Genomic DNA, 11,558 nt, shown 5'->3' with positions numbered 1-11,558 from the left:
CTACTGTATCTATAAAGTGCTTAATAAATGTGTTTCCTAACATGTTCTCAGGTCCTTCTTGAGTACCATTAAGGCTTAGAATCAATTAACTAGCTAATTAATTGGTAAAAAACATTTATTAGATCTATTCTTTATACAAAACATTGTACTAAGTACTAAAGATGCAAATAGAAAAGTAATACTATCCTTAGGGGAGCAGAGACCTGGCTGTTTTTACCTAGATCCAGAGGGAAGGCATTGGTCGAGGTGGTGGCAAAATGATATATACCTATCTGATACAAGCCCCATTCATCCTCCTTCTCATAATGCCTTACTCTTTCATTCAGATTTTCTTGATTGCCCCATTGCTGGCAGGCAATTGGCATTTGGTATTCATGGCAGGGATATAAAGCCCCTTCTCCATAATGCTTGCCCCCTCCAGTGATGGCTACAGGGAAATCTTGGGAATTTCAAAATCATGTTGTGTGCCTATGTAGATGTGGCTGTGTTCTCTTGATTATGTCTTATGTTTTCTCATCCTTCTTGTAGACACTTGATAAATGTTTATTAAATTGAAAAGAAAACAATTAATTAAGCCTGCTAGTGTTCAATGGAATTGATCAAGCCTCTGTGTACAGGCTACTCCTACACCCACAAGGCACTCCTGTCTTCATCACCTGCACCTCTTACCCCTCAGTTTCTTCATGCCCCTAATTGCTAGCATTCTCTACCTTCTTCAATTAGTATGTACTTACTTATTAGTTTACATGTCATATCCACTCAGTGATCTTTTAAGGGTAGAGACTGATTTCTCTTCTATCTTTTTCCTACCCTGAGCAATTGATTGTTTATTTGGGGGAAAAAATTGCAGTTTCAATAGGGATAGGGTATTCCTAATACAAAAATTCCTCCTGTGTTACAGGCAATTATAATTTTGCAGATTTTCCTAGGACATGGAGAGATTAAGTGACCTCAGTCAGTATATGTCTTCTAGTATATGTCAGTCTTCTTTATTCTCTATATCTTGATTCCACTAATGCTGTACATAATAAACATTTAATTGATGCTTGTTGGATTAGTCTGGATTGACCTAAGAATTTTGCTCTAATTGTAGTAACTACCAACATCTCTGGAAGAACTCTTGATGTTCCAGGCACAGGTCAATACAATGAAGTAAATAGACATCAGTAACACTCACAATGTATATGCAACAGAAATTGTTTATTGGTCAAATGCAGGGGAGATGCCTCACTTCAGAAGCAAGAAAAATGAAGTTATACCATCAAGAAAATTACTCAAAAGTCAAAACATAGGTTAACTTAGAGGCTAGGTAACATGGAGGGAGATCAGATTCATTGCAGAGCATTTGAAAAGAGAACACATACTGGTAGAGTATGCTCCAACACTGCAACCCCAGAAGCAATCTTTCTCTTTCTTCCTCTTCCTCTTCCTCTTCTGAGACGGCAGGAATATCAGAACTGCCCCTGGATAGTGGTTCTATTGCTAACCATTCCAGCTCGTTGACTCTTTGGCAGAGTAGAGGGAGAGGAATTCAAAGGGGAAGTTCTTGGGGTATGGCATGAGGAAGTTATACATGGGTGGCATGGAAGCCTGTGAAAGATAAAAAGAAAGGAATCTTGTAGTAGTTGACATGGAAAACCCAAATGCTTAAAGGAGAAACCAAGAATCATTCAAGGGACTAAATTTGTCTGCAATGTAAAAGAGGAGGATAGGTATAAAAAACTGTGATTTTGTTGGTCCTTCCGATTTTAAATCTATGACCCTAAGATCCCAGGCATAGTGTCCAGGATTTCAATTTATGCCTTCTAATCTCAATTTACTATTCTCAAGAAAAGTATGAAGAGTGTAAATTGTCCTAGCATATATCTCATTGCCTTCTGAGCTAGTCTTATCCCTGGATAAAAGCAGGAATAAATTGTCTCCCACATTTCAAAAAAGGGGAGGAATTGAGGCACAGAGAAAAACCTAGATAGGGATTGCTATACTTTGAGCAGTATAGGCATTTAGGAAAAAGATCAGAACTGAGATTTCAGGAACAAATGAAGCAAGCATTTTTAAGCAACTTATATGTGCCATGTACTAAATGCATTATTTATATTGCCTTGCTTGATCCTCATAACTACCTGGGAGATAAGAGCTAATACTACTCATATTTTACAGTTGAGAAAAATGAATGACATAAATGACTTGTCTAGGGTCATTCAGTTAGTATGAGTCAAAGGTAGGACTCGAACCCATCTTCCCCAAATGGGGTCACAAAAAGTATGATATGACTGAAATGACTCTACAAAACAAAATTTCCCTAAACTCACATGGCACCTGTTGACTTGATCAATTCCTAGAAGATGGTGTGTTATAGTAGATGAATATTTATTCTGTAGTCAGTAGACATTGGTTCAATTACCATTTGTGACACTTTACTGTCTTGTGACCTTGGGCAGCTAGGTGGCGCAGTGGGTGACCTTGTCACTCAACCTCCCTAGTTTTCATTTCCCTCATCTGTAAAGAGAGATGGCTTCTAAGTTCCCTTATTCAGCTCTGATGTATAAATCTATAATTCTATGATGATTGTTGGTGTCATCCTTTGTTTTCAAAGAGTACCAATGATATCAGGAAGGTAATATCTTGATTTCAAGTGAATTGGGTTGAAGTGAGGAAAAGCTGTGCAAAGTCTTTCCTCCTGAATCACTGGAATCCTTTGGAAAGACATAGAGCAGGATAAGTAATGATAGCCCCTACTGAAGTGGAAGATCCTGGCCTTTTGGATAGAGCAATGGCCTTGAAGTCAGGAGGACAGGAGTTCAAATCTAGCCTCAGGGCCATCTCCAGGACATCCTGAGTCATAACAGACCACTGGACCCAGATGGCTCTGGAGGAGAAAATGAAGCTGGTGGCTTAGCACAGAACTTGTGCTAATAAGCACAGTCATGTGCTTGTCATGGCATCTTCTTCAAAAATGAAGGTATTATTAAGGTAAACTTTTCCACCTCTCAGGTTAATGAAGATCTTACATTAATTGCACTTCTGCCTATTAAGATCCACTCAAGTGAATATCTAGAGCTTTACCAGAAATCACCAACAAAAATTCCTTACTTGCTGTCCTCCCTCTCCAGAAGATTTCGGTAAGTAGAGATCTCACACACCAACCGGGCTTTAACATCCAGGAGCACCTGATACTCATTGTTCTGCCGTTCCAGGTCAGCCCGGATTTCAGCCAACTGTTCCTCCACGTTGCTGATCAGATACTGCATCTGAGTCAGTTCTGCACTATAGCGAGCCTCAGAGTCAGTCAATGAATTTTCCAAACAATCTCTCTGAAATGAGAGGTATACAAATATGTGAAGGATTTGTAATTTCGCCAACAAGAGAATATCTTCCACCAACACAAACCATAACCTCTAGATAAGTCCTAGAAATTCTTTTGAAATTCAGAGGGATTAAATTTATCCAGAGTCACACAACTACTGATTGTCAGAGGTAAGAAACCTGACTTCAAACACAATATCCATAAACTACACTGCCTCAATAAAAGAGAAGTGAGAACAAAATAAAAAATAAGCAGATAGTTTGGAAAAGTCACTGACAATTCAATGAGGATTCCAGGTAGTCTTTTTTGTGTTAGGAAAGGAAAAGAAATTAAAAAAAAAGTATAGCACCAATATAATAAAAATAACAGTACAAACTAATTTATAGTTTTAATAATTAATTATAGCAATCAAGTTTTCAAAAGGATGCTTTATAGAACCTGACAAATAATAACAAAATTCACTTGATAAAATAAAAGATCTAGAATATAAGGGAAATGATGAAAAATGTAGGAACAGAAAAGGAATAACATTTCCAGACTTTGAACTAAAATAATGCAGCAGTTTTCAAAACCATCTGATGTTGGCTAAAAAATAAAAAGGTAATTCAATGAAGTAGACTAGGTAAGGGAGAATCAGAAACAATGAAATAATTGGAAACAATAACCCAGGGTTTGATAAAGTGGAAACTATAAATTACTTAGGAAAGCATTCCCTATTTGATAGAAATTACTGGATGAATTGGAAAGTAACCTGGGCAGAAATTAGTTTTGTGTTATTTTCAATCATGTTTGACTCCTAGTGATCCCATTTGGAATTTTCTTGGCAGAAATACTGACTTATCATTTCTTTCTCTAGTTCATTTTACAAAAGAGAAAACTAAGCCAAACAAGGTTAAATAACTTGCCCAGGTTCCAGATTTGAAATCAGGAAGATTCTGGGGCCAACATTGTTATCACCTAGTTGGCCCTCTTATGCCAATACTTTATATCATATTACACAATATATTCTAAATGGATATATAGCTAGATATTTAATATTATACTATTAAAAAATAGAAAGTAGGTCATACTCTTCTCCCAACAATAAGTAGAAAATGTTTTCTTAACCAAACAAAAGATAAAGGCAATCACAAAAGATAAAATAGATTACTTTGATCATATGAAATGGAAAACCTTCTGTACAGGAAAAAAAAAAGTGAATACTCCAAGGATAAGAAGGAAAGCAGTCTTTGAATTAAATCTTTCAATTAAAATTCTCTGCTAATGGTATCCAACATATATAAACAATTGACAGATGACTTAGAGATAGAGAAAGAGATAAATAATAACAAAAACCAAAAATCAAATTATATAAACAAACAATTCTCAAAACAATTACAAGCTATTAACAACCACATGAATGTTTCAAGGGCAGAAGGGAAGGAATTTGAGTGTTTTAAACAGCTTTAACACTGATCCCTCCAGATAGTCAAAGGTTTCTCTTCCAAGGAGCTACCTTCTAACACCTCTGTATATTTCTAAGAAATTGGAACAAACTAGTTGCTAAAGGTTGACCTACCATTTTGTGCTGAGCTTGCAGCTCAACTTCCAGAGCATTTACTGTGCGTTTTAACTCTAGAATCTCAGATTGGCAACACTGCAGCTCCTCTGAACAAGACATCTCCTGCAGACTGATGCCTTCACTCTGAAACATAGAAGCACAAAAATAAATAATCAGGAGTATCTGCAGGAGTTGATAGTCACTTCCCAGACCCTGAACCTACTGCTCACACCTGAGCAATGAACCACTGCTCCACATCATTCCGGTTGGTCTCCACCATGGCCTCATACTGGCACCTCGTTTCACCCAGCACCCGATTGAGATCCACAGGTGGAGCTGTGTCCAGCTCAATGCAGAGCTTATCTCCCAGTTGGCATTGCAGGTTGTAGACTTCCTATACAAGTAGAAGAGCAGAATGCCCAGTGAAAGAAAAGTCATTCTCTATGACTAGTGATAAATTCTCAATTTGTATCATTCCTGAAAATTTCATACCTGCTCATGGTTCTTCTTTAAACACAGTATCTCCTCTTTCAAAGATTCCACCCGAGATTCCAAGTCACACTTAGCTAAGCTCAGGTCATCCAAGCTTTGGTAAAGGTTGTTCATGTCAGCTTCAACCAGCTGTCGAAGATGTAGCTCACTCTTGTATCTATATGTATAAAGGTGGGTCAGAATCCAGAATGGTAACCCCTCACTCCAAATAACTGCTTGGTTTATCCTTTCCCTAATATAATTTGCATGAAAAAAATGTTTTCTTTATTTAAAAAATAAACTCGCAACTCAAAACTTTAAATAAAAATGTTTTGAAAATTGTAAAAAATGTTTTTAAATAGTCAACAAAAATTTACTGAGCTCTTACTATGGTCCAGGAATTATGGGGAATATCAAGAAGGATAAAGTATGAGCCTTGCTACCAGGGAACTTACAATCAATCTCTTTCCTAATCTAAACAGTGGCTCCTGTTACCAATAGGATCAATATTGAATTCCTGTTTGGTACCTGTAGCTCTTCATAACCTAGTTCCTTCCTACCTTTCCAGTCCTCTTTTACATTATTCCTTTCCATGTCCTCCATCATCTAGCTACACTAGTTTATTATATTTACTATTCTATGCAGACAATATTCCATCTCTAGGATCAAGGATCAAGGAGATCAAGGGGATTCCATCTCCTTACACTTAGACCTCCCCCATGTTTTGAATTTTCCATGCCCTCCCCTCCACCTTCTAGGCTAAGTCCAAATCTCACCTCCTTCAGGAGTTCATTCCCAATGTCCCAAACTGTTGCTAGAGAAAAATATAGCCAATTAAAGGTTAGCGAAGAATATGAAAGAATTCATGTACAGGTCCAACTCTGACCCAGAAGGAATTTTAGGGACAAAAAAGTTTATTTAAATACTGTTGAGATTAGTAGAAGCTAGGAGGAAAGAGAAACTAAAGGTAGAAAACCACTCACCCCTAAAAAAACCTAAACATCCTCTGTGATTAGCAAAAGCTAAGGGAAGAGAGAAACTAAAGACAGGAAACCACTGAGCCCTAAGCAACCTAAACAATCTAAGCAACCGAAATCACCATGCAAGGTTGAGGAGGAAGGAAAAAAATAGGAAGGAAAAATGTAGGAACAAGAGAGCTTACTTTGGGAATTCCACTCCCCAAGAGTGAGCTAGCTTCAAGGAAGACAAACAAGTCAAATGGGAAGTGAGTGAAGTTTTAAGACAGACTGTAGGAAAATGTAAGGAGACTTAGGTAGGGATAGGTAGCTCAGAGAGCACAGATGAGGTAATGAGAGATATGTTGATGAGGGGCAGGAGCTCAAAGACTCAGGCTAAGGTATGGACCATTGATGATTTCAAGAAAAGACAAAGTACTTAAAGTTCATTGATCTCATCTCAATAACCTAAACAAAGGGAAAGATACATTGTCAGTACAGAGGGTACAGAATAATCATTAAAAAACATATTTCTCTTCCAATATTTTCTCTATTTCAACACCATTGGCCTTATCATCTAAGATTTTTCTCCATCTTCTACACATGTATCTTGTAATTACCCGGTTCTTTTTTCTTTTTCTTTTTTTTTTTTTTTTTGCTGTCTCTCTCTTTTTAGAATAAGATTTTGAGAACAGGGATTGTCCTTTGCCTTTCTTTGTAGCTCCAGAGCTCAGTACAGTGCCAGCACATAATAAGTACTAAATAAATATTTTTTTAACTGACTAATTTGATGATTAATCAGACTCAGGATTAGCTGAAAGAATCTGGAGAAAAGAAGAAATAGGATAGTTATGAGAGCAGACTTTATGTAGTATTGTTGTTATCTATCATTTTTTTTCAATTATGTCCAACTCTTCATGACCCCATTTGGGGTTTTCTTGGAAAAGACATTGAAATGGTTTGCCATTTCCCTCTCCCTTTCATTTTACTAATGAGGAAACTGAGACAAACAGGATCAAGTGACTTATCCAGGATCATGCAGTTAATAAGCATCTGAGATCAGATTTAAACTTAGGAAAATGGGTCTTCCTGATTCCAAGTCTATGCTCTATCCAACACCTAGATGCCCTGTCTTTAAGTAGAAAACAGCTATCATGAGAAAATATGGCACAATTTTATTCTGATCGATTTCAGAGACCAAAATTAGAATTACCTGGGGACAATTGCAGAAAGACAGATTTCAATTTGATATAAGAAAAACTGAGATATCCAAAAATAGAACAGAGTGCATTGTGAATCAGTTCACGAACTTCCCACCGTTGGGGTGCACTCTTAATGATGGCTAGAGAATGTTAAGAGAGAATTTCCTCATTGGATTTAATTACCAACTTGAATTTAATAACCTCTGAAATCTCTAAAGAGGCACCATATAGCACTAGATTTTAGAGTCAGAGTTCAAAACCTGCCTTGGACATTTCCTAGCTTTTTGATACTGAACATGTCACTTAGCTTCAGTTTCCTCAATCATAAAATGAGATTATTATAGCACCTGCCTCCCAGGGTAATTGTGAGGATCAAATGAAATGATATTTGTAAAGCACTGTGCTTGATAGAGCACCTTTTTGTATTTATTCCCTTCTTCCCTTCCAAAAAAAATGAAAGGTTTGGTTCTGATAGATTCCATGTTTCCTTCTGGCTCTAAATTTATGATATTTTTAGTTTATCAATTATCAGCTTTTAAGTGAGTTAACGGATGACTCAGTTGATAGAACACACTGGACCTGGAATCGGGAAGATTTCAAAACCAGCCTCAATCATTTCCTAGTTGTGTGACCCTGGGGAAATCACTTAATCTCTGATGGTCTGACAAAAGTATCTACAAGAGAAAGAAATGGCAAACCACTCCAATACTTTTGCCAAGAAAACCCCATGGACAGTTGGGATCATGAAGAAAGTCAAACACAAATCATTAACTCAATAAATCTTTTAAATAATCCTCAGGAAAATTTCTTAAGTATAACTTTTCACTTCCTGATAAAAATATATCCTTAGAGCATGTTTTGTATAAAAGCTTTTGGAATTCTGTTTCTTCCTTCTTCCCTTCCTCTCTCCTTCCCATCACCCCTCCCTTTTTCCTTCCATCTTTCTTTCTTTCCTTCTTTCCTTTTATGTGTGTGTGTGTGTGTGTGTGTGTATTTAGTTTTCCTGATACCCGACAAATTCAAAGGAAATGCTAATAATTAACAATTACATAAGACTTTATAAAGCACTTTCCTATACAAGTAGTGTTAGTGTTGTAGTTTCTATTTTACATTTGAAGAAATTGAACTTGGAGAGATCAAATGATCACCATATTCACCCAGCCAACTAGTGACAAAATAAGGGCTTGAACCAATGTCTTCTGATCTCAAATTCAATATTTCAAACAGCAATATCTCCAGGAATGTAAGCAACTGGCCTTTTATTCTCAATCTTCCAGATAGACTTACTTAGTCTTGAAGTGATCTATAGCCAGTTTAGCATTGTCAACCTGCACAGCCAATCTGGAGTTCTCTGTCTTTGAGCACAGGATCTAGAAATAAGAGATTCCATACTTGAAGATAAAACTTTTTGAGGAATATATTCCATTTGCCAAAATGAGGTATCCAATTCATACCATAAATAGAGGAAAATCTCTTGCACAATTAAACAGCCCCATTATTTTAAAATTCCTTACTTTTCAACTATCTGTAATAAATTGGGTCCAAAGATTTTCTCTACATCTGTATCAAGCAATGCTGAGCAAGAAGGGGAGGGATCATAATACAATAAGTTACCATTAATATAATATTTCAAGGTTTGCAAAATGTTTTGCAAATATGTCTTATGTTATGCTCCTAACAACCCTGGAAAGTAGGTACTGTTTGTAGTTAGTTTATAGTTAGTTTATAGTTTATAGTTAGGGAAACTAAAACAGATATAGGTGATTTGTCCAGGGTCACACAGTTTTGTTGTTCAATCCTTCCAGTCATATCCAATTCTTCATGACCCTATTTGGTGTTTTCTCAATAAAGATACTAGAGTGATTTGTCATTTCCTTCTCCAGCTCATTTTTACAGAAGAGGCAATCAGGGGTAAATAATGTCCATAGGATCACACAGTTATTGAGTGTCTGAGGCCAGATATAACACAAGATGAGTCTTTCTGACTTTAGCACTCTATGACTGCACCTCCTAGCTGCCCTCATCACTTAGTGTCTATGACAGGATTCTAACTCAGGTCTTCTGGACTCCAACTTCTGTGTTCTAACTACAATGCCACTGAGCTACCAATATAATGACAAAATGTAAATGAGAGACAAGATTTTTTAAAAGAAATTATATATATATATTAATATCTCACTTTCTACTACCACTCCCTAAATGGAACAATAACAAAACAAAAAACAAAACCCTCATAGCAAAATATACAGAACCCAGTAAAGCAAAATTTCCACATTAGGCATGCATCTCATTCTAGATTTTAAGTGAAGGACATTACCAACAGGTGCAGAGTGGTGTATAAAGTATTCAACATGAAGTTAGAAGTTCAAATCTCAACTCATAAACTTACTAGTTGTCATCCCCAACCCTATTCTCAAATTCTCCTCTCAACACCTTTTCTTTCTCCCACTTGATTCTAGAGCTCAAAAGTCTCTCCTTACCTTGCGTTGAAGCTCATCAATGGTCTTGAAATAAAAGGTATAGTTAGAGCACATGTTGGGGCCTTGGCACTGGCTCCATTTCTGGATTTTGCCCTCCAGCTCTGCCTTCTTCTGCTCCAGTTGCCTCACCTTCTCCAAGTAGTTGGCCAGACGATCATTCAAGAACCGCATGGTCTCCTTCTCACTGCCATTGAGAGCAATGTCTCCAAACCAACTACAAGTACCAACATTGGCAGGGATATTATGTGTCCCTGGAAGAGAATTCATTGAGTGGCATCTGGGCAAGGTTTGGAGACCTGACTGGTCTGAAGGTGACCCAAAAGTCTGGGGTAGACTACCACTGGATTGACAGTTATTTGCCAGGTGGGGACCGGATCTAGTGCTAGGGGAAGGGTAGCATTTAGGAATAGACATCCCAGGATGACCAGCTGTAGAAAGAGCCTTTCGGCCAGAAAGCTTCAAACAGCTCTTAAGAGAACCCCTAGAAAGGTTGTTTCCACAGATGCTAGAAGTCATGGTCCTAGAAAGTGGTATTTCTATTGTATACCAAAGTCAAACTACCCAAGTGTGAAATTTGGACTACCTTCTCAGACCTTTTATACACTATCTGTTGTGGGTGTAGATGCAATACAATAGGTCCCCCCCCAATTAATCCTCATTTCCTATTGTCATCAGAACATTCTATTAGTCAGTTTTTAGTCTCCCATGAGCAGTTCCCCATCTCATAAAAGAGCCATTTAAAACCTGGGGACTCCCTTATTACTGGCATTCGTTGCTGAAAGAAATGTTTCATGTTATCTCTTCAAAGACATATCACCCAAGCCCAAAGATGAGCTCCAGCTTCCGAGCATGACTGTCGTCTGTCTATCTGGGTGTGGCATTGCCTTCAGATTAAACAACCCACTCATGTGTCTTTCTAGGCTTTCAGAGAAGATGGGGTGTATTCCCATGGGATGATGATCTGTTCTACTTACTTTGGGATCCCCAGGAAGAAAAAACTTAGAAAGATGTGGGGAATGAAAAAAAGAATAACAGGAAGGAAATGGACTTCAAAGAAGAACTGAAAGGTCCCCCAAATCTGAACTTTGTTCTTAATTCTTCAGTAGCTTGTGAAAACCACTGGTCAAGGAGAGCCCTAAAAGAGGGAGCTCAGGAGTGGTAGAAACAAAGGTTGCTAACTTAGTGTCAGAGGAGACACACCCCAGGAATGAATCTGTCCCCTGAAGGGTTGAATTTGACAAAGAAGCTTCAAGACCTATTAGTCTCCAAAGAAAAAGAAAGAAATGGTGAATAAAAATAGCAGTGTACCAGGCTTAGACCACAAAAGTGTAAGTATCATTTGTGATCACACAAATCAATAAAAAAAATTCAATCTTATGGGACAGCAATGAAGAATTCAAGTCAGAACCAACTGGGAAACAAAGATGAAATTCACTCAATTCTAGGAAATCTAGGAAGATTTCAGCATAAAGAGAATAATCAGAAATGATTGACTCTGTCAGATTGGAGAAATGAAGACAAACTCCGGGAGTAAATAAGCAATGAGTTCACACAAAATATAATCCAACCATACACAAAACCTGGCAACAGACAAACTACCTC

General features: G+C 37.4%; 1 pseudogene; it reads right to left on the bottom strand.

Moving 5' to 3' along the window:
• Positions 1–1,451: 1,451 nt before the first annotated feature.
• LOC141511331 (keratin, type I cuticular Ha4-like) lies at positions 1,452–10,472 on the bottom strand (annotated as a pseudogene).
• Positions 10,473–11,558: the final 1,086 nt, after the last annotated feature.

Source organism: Macrotis lagotis, chromosome 2 (genome assembly GCF_037893015.1).
Source record: "Macrotis lagotis isolate mMagLag1 chromosome 2, bilby.v1.9.chrom.fasta, whole genome shotgun sequence".
Lineage (NCBI taxonomy): Eukaryota > Metazoa > Chordata > Mammalia > Peramelemorphia > Peramelidae > Macrotis > Macrotis lagotis.
This window is presented reverse-complemented; position numbering and strand designations above follow the sequence as displayed.